The following is a 5465-nucleotide window of genomic DNA, read 5'->3' on the forward strand; positions in this document are numbered from 1 at the left end:
GTAAATAAAATGCGTAAGACAAGGGAACAAAGGGAACTTCAGTGAAGGGGGCTAATGGGGAGGTGATAACAAGTAGTGGTAATGTGAGAATGAGATGGAGTGAGTATTTTGAAGGTTTGTTGAATGTGTTTGATGATAGAGTGGCAGATATAGGGTGTTTTGGTCGAGGTGGTGTGCAAAATGAGAGGGTTAGGGAGAAAGCCAGCAAGGCAGTGGGTTTGGATGGATTGCAGTGGAATTTATTAAAAAAGGGGGTGACTGCATTATTGACTGGTTGGTAAGGTTATTTAATGTATGTATGACTCATGGTGAGGTGCCTGAGGATTGGCGGAATGCTTGCATAGTGCCATTGTACAAAGGCAAAGAGGATAAAAGTAAGTGCTCAAATTACAGAGGTATAAGTTTGTTGAGTATTCCTGGGAAATTATATGGGAGGGTATTGATTGAGAGGGTGAAGGCACGTACAGAGCATCAAATTGGGGAAGAGCAGTGTGGTTTCAGAAATGGTAGAGGATGTGTGGATCAGGTGTTTGCTTTGAAGAATGTATGTGAGAAATACTTAGAAAAGCAAATGGATTTGTATGTAGCATTTATGGATCTGGAGAAGGCATATGATAAGAGTTGATAGAGATGCTCTGTGGAAGGTATTAAGAGTATATGGAGTGGGGGCAAGATGTTAGAGGCAGTGAAAACTTTTTATCGAGGATGTAAGGCATGTGTACGTGTAGGAAGAGAGGAAAGTGATTGGTTCTCAGCGAATGTTGGTTTGTGGCAGGGGTGTGTGATATCTCCATGGTGGTTTAATTTCTTTATGGATCGGTTTGTTAGGGAGGTGAATGCAAGAGTTTTGGAAAGAGGGGCAAGTATGCAGTCTGTTGTGGATGAGAGAGCTTGGGAAGTGAGTCAGTTGTTGTTCGCTGATGATACAGCGCTGGTGGCTGATTCATGTGAGAAACTGCAAAAGCTGGTGACTGAGTTTGGTAAAGTGTGTGAAAGAAGAAAGTTAAGAGTAAATGTGAATAAGAGCAAGGTTATTAGGGATAGTAGGGTTGAGGGACAAGTCAATTGGGAGGTAAGTTTGAATGGAGAAAAACTGGAGGAAGTGAAGTGTTTTAGATATCTGGGAGTGGATTTGGCAGCGGATGGAACCATGGAAGCGGAAGCGAATCATAGGGTGGGGGAGGGGGCAAAAGTTCTGGGAGCGTTGAAGAATGTGTGGAAGTCGAGAACAATATCTCAGAAAGCAAAAATGGGTATGTGTGAAGGGATCATGGTTCCGTCAATGTTATATGGTTGCAAGGCATAGGCTATAGATAGAGTTGTGTGGAGGAGGGTGGATGTGCTGGAAATTAGATGTTTGAGGACAATATGAGATGTGAGGTGCTTTGATTAAGTAATAATAGGGTGAGAGAGAGGTGTGGTAATAAAAAGAGTGTGGTTGAGAGAGCAGAAGAGGGTGTTTTGAAATGGTTCGGTCACATGGAGAGAATGAGTGAGGAAAGATTGACCAAGAGGATATATGTGTCAGAGAGGAGGGAACGAGGAGAAGTGGGAGACCAAATTGGAGGGGGAAGAATGGAGTGAAAACGATTCTGAGCAATTGGGGCCTGAACATGCAGAATGGTGAAATACGTGCAAAGAATAGAATGGTTTGGAATGATGTGGTTTACTTCGGGTCGACATGTTGTCAATGGACTGAACTAGGGCATGTGAAGTATCCGGAATAAACCATGGAGAGGCCTGTGGGACCTGGATAGGGAGCTGTGGTTTTGGTGCATTACACAACAGCTTGAGAATGAGTGTGAGTGGATATAGCCTTTTTTCGTGTTCCCTGTGAGGTGGGATGGTACCAAGAATGAAGACAAACAAGCATGAATATGTATATATGTATATGAATATCCCTGGGGATAGGGGAGAAAGAATACTTCCCACGTATTCCCTGCGTGTCGTAGAAGGTGACTAAAAGGGGAGGGAGCAGGGGGCTGGAAATCCTCCCCTCTTATTATTTTTCTTTAATTTTCCAAAAGAAGGAATAGAGAAGAGGGGCCAGGTGAGGATATTCCCTTAAAGGCCCAGTTCTCTGTTCTTAACGCTACCTCGCTAACGCGGGAAATGGCGAATAGTTTGAAAGAAAGAAAGAAAGTATATGAATATGTATATGCATATATGTATGTATATATACAAGTGGATGGGTCTTTCTTCATCTGTTTCCTGGCACTTCCTCGCTAATGCAGGAAACAGCGATCAAGTATAATTCAGACATGACTGCGTTCCTACATTCACTGCAGTTACCTACCTTTCATATTCCTCCCTGCATTTCTTCTAGTTCATCTTCTGGCTTGCCATTACTTTTACCTCTACATTCTTCCTTGCACCATGCCTCCACCGGACTCCTGGCCGAAGTATTCTGATGAAACGCTTGATGACCATGGTACGTACCTGCAAAATGTTCAGTTTTATAGCAAAATCAATGGATATAATTACAATACATCCAGGCTGTTATATTTGAGTAATAGGCATAAGGAAACATAATGGATGGGATTGTGTCATTTTGTTGTATATGTGGATTGTTTCTAGCGTAGGAATATCAGTAATTGCCATTTTGTCGGAAAAAGTATGTTTTTTTCTTCCAGAAACTTCATATGATTTGATGTTATCAATATTTTTTCTCCCTTTTGCAGGATTGGTTCTGCTTGAGACCTTCAGTAGAGCAGTGTTGATGATGGCACCCACTCTGAGGAAGAAGGTTCAAGTGTTCTCCATGGAACATAAATGTCCATCTCATCAGCACTTCATAAAGGAGGAGTTGGGGGTGCTCCCTATGGTTACACCCCTGGTATCATATGTACATTGTCATGTTTATCCCCAACAGAAATCTCTCGACAACAATAGCATCAGCTGGATGGGCAGGAGTGAAAATGAGAGCGGAGCAATTGGTTGCAAGAAGATACTAATCAATTTTCCTCTTTACGTTGACAGATTGAACAGCAACAGCAGCAGCAGCAGTAAGGGGAGGATGAGAGTTTGGCACGAGAATGAAGCAAGAGTGTGGGGTACAGGGGATGCTAATTCTATTTGTGTTTACAGACTGAGAAGCAGCAACAGTGGCAGCAGCGGCAGCAGCGGAGTAGCAGGAAGGGAGTTGGTTTGGGTGGGAGGGGGGTGGAGGAGGGTGGGCGGGGGGTGCGGGAAGGTAGGCAGGGGGATGGGTGGGTGGGGGGGTGGGGGGCAGGGGGGTGGGGGAGAGGGCAAGGGGGGAGGTTTGGGAGGGGGGTAGGGGAAGAAGGGAGGGGGTAGTAGGAGAGTGGGAGGTGTGAGAGGGAGGGAAATAACCCCCCATGCTCTACCCCCACTGCTGCAGCAACAAGAGCAGCAGCAGCAGCAGGTTTAGGTAGTGAGGGGGTGAAGGTAGTGGTGGTTTGGTATAGCAGGTAAAGGGTAATAATAATCTTTGCTTTCAGTATGAACACTTCCACCACCCTACAGCAGCAGCAGCCACTGGAAGAGAGAGACAGAGTACTTGTCATCTTTGCTTTTAGCTTGACCATCAGCAACAAATCTGCTGAGAACATCAATATCTAATGGTCTTGCTTTACATCTTTCAGATTGTGAAGTGGCTGTGAGAGGGAGGGAGAGAGAGAGGTCCAGGAAACAGGCTGCAGTGATGAGAAGACCCAAGAATACATTTGATGTATACATTTGATGTAAAAAAGAAAAGATCAATAAAAAAATGAAAGGGAGATACATATTTCATTGATCCACAGTACAATGAACTTAGAAAAATACTTATGAAAGCACTGATCAGAAAAATGAGTCTTTGATAGATACTTATGAACTAAAGCCAAGTATTGGAGTTATTTATGAAGAAATTTAATACAATGGGACTTAGATGAATTCTTGAGTTATAAATACTTAGGATAAATTCAACATACTTATATTGTGTAAACATTAGCCTCCTACTTAAGTCTAAATTATATAATTAACTAATTTCTTAGTATAAAAGAGCCACAGTAATGTGTGAGAGCTCAAGTCCCCATTATGTCATCATTTACTGACTTAGTACTTTATTGAAAGTTTATAGCAGGTTCTATCTTAAATTTACTTAATTACATGCCATTATCTCTGGCAGTTATCAAAGTTATTCTATTTCAACTTGAGTAAACCTTAGTGTGCTCATTTCCCCACTTATTCTCAGTGATGGGCAATCTCATAGCCTGTAAATTCATAATTATCCCCAGTAATTTAGGTGCCATTAGGCATCTTATGGGATAATTTAATTGTAATTCCCATGTAATTAGCTTCCTTATGTACTTCCAATGCTTCCCTAGTAGCATCCATTAGGTAACTTCAACATTCTGCTATGGGATCTCATAAGGTGATTACTCCCTCAGTCTTACTGCAGCTGCCCTTTAATCAAAAATAGCCAGCTCACTTGTTTAAGCTGCTAAGCATGTATGTCATTTGGTGCAAGGGAGTTAATGACAGACAGCCAAATATCTTTAAAATTTCTTCATTGGTTTTTCTTTTAGCTGTTTAGGATATAAGTGCTCTACAGCCAATTTCCCTAATCTTTATTATTTTGGAATTCATACAAAAGGTACTTTTAGCAATATGAAGTATTTTTACAGACTTCAGTGCAAACCTTTTTAAAAAAGGGGGTGACTGTATTGTTGACTGGTTGGTAAGGTAATTTAATGTATGTATGACTCATGGTGAGGTGCCTGAGGATTGGCGGAATGCGTGCATAGTGCCATTGTACAAAGGCAAAGGGGATAAGAGTGAGTGCTCAAATTACAGAGGTATAAGTTTGTTGAGTATTCCTGGTAAATTATATGGGAGGGTATTGATTGAGAGGGTGAAGGCATGTACAGAGCATCAGACTGGGGAAGATCAGTGTGGTTTCAGAAGTGGTAGAGGATGTGTGGATCAGGTGTTTGCTTTGAAGAATGTATGTGAGAAATACTTAGAAAAGCAAATGGATTTGTATGTAGCATTTATGGATCTGGAGAAGGCATATGATAGAGTTGATAGAGATGCTCTGTGGAAGGTATTAAGAATATATGGTGTGGGAGGAAAGTTGTTAGAAGCAGTGAAAAGTTTTTATCGAGGATGTAAGGCATGTGTACGTGTAGGAAGAGAGGAAAGTGATTGGTTCTCAGTGAATGTAGGTTTGCGGCAGGGGTGTGTGATGTCTCCATGGTTGTTTAATTTGTTTATGGATGGGGTTGTTAGGGAGGTAAATGCAAGAGTTTTGGAAAGAGGGGCAAGTATGAAGTCTGTTGGGGATGAGAGAGCTTGGGAAGTGAGTCAGTTGTTGTTCGCTGATGATACAGCGCTGGTGGCTGATTCATGTGAGAAACTGCAGAAGCTGGTGACTGAGTTTGGTAAAGTGTGTGGAAGAAGAAAGTTAAGAGTAAATGTGAATAAGAGCAAGGTTATTAGGTACAGTAGGGTTGAGGGTCAAG

At 42.1% G+C, this 5465-nt stretch overlaps 1 long non-coding RNA gene across 1 annotated transcript; it reads left to right on the forward strand.

The window, feature by feature from the left end:
- The first annotated feature begins 2287 nt into the window (after positions 1 to 2287).
- Positions 2288 to 3740, forward strand: LOC139763001 (uncharacterized). Its single transcript, XR_011715997.1, has 2 exons — positions 2288 to 2431; positions 2682 to 3740. It is a non-coding gene; the product is annotated as an uncharacterized lncRNA (long non-coding RNA).
- The last annotated feature ends 1725 nt before the right edge of the window (positions 3741 to 5465 follow it).

This window comes from Panulirus ornatus, chromosome 45, assembly GCF_036320965.1.
Source record: "Panulirus ornatus isolate Po-2019 chromosome 45, ASM3632096v1, whole genome shotgun sequence".
Classification (NCBI taxonomy): Eukaryota; Metazoa; Arthropoda; class Malacostraca; order Decapoda; family Palinuridae; genus Panulirus; species Panulirus ornatus.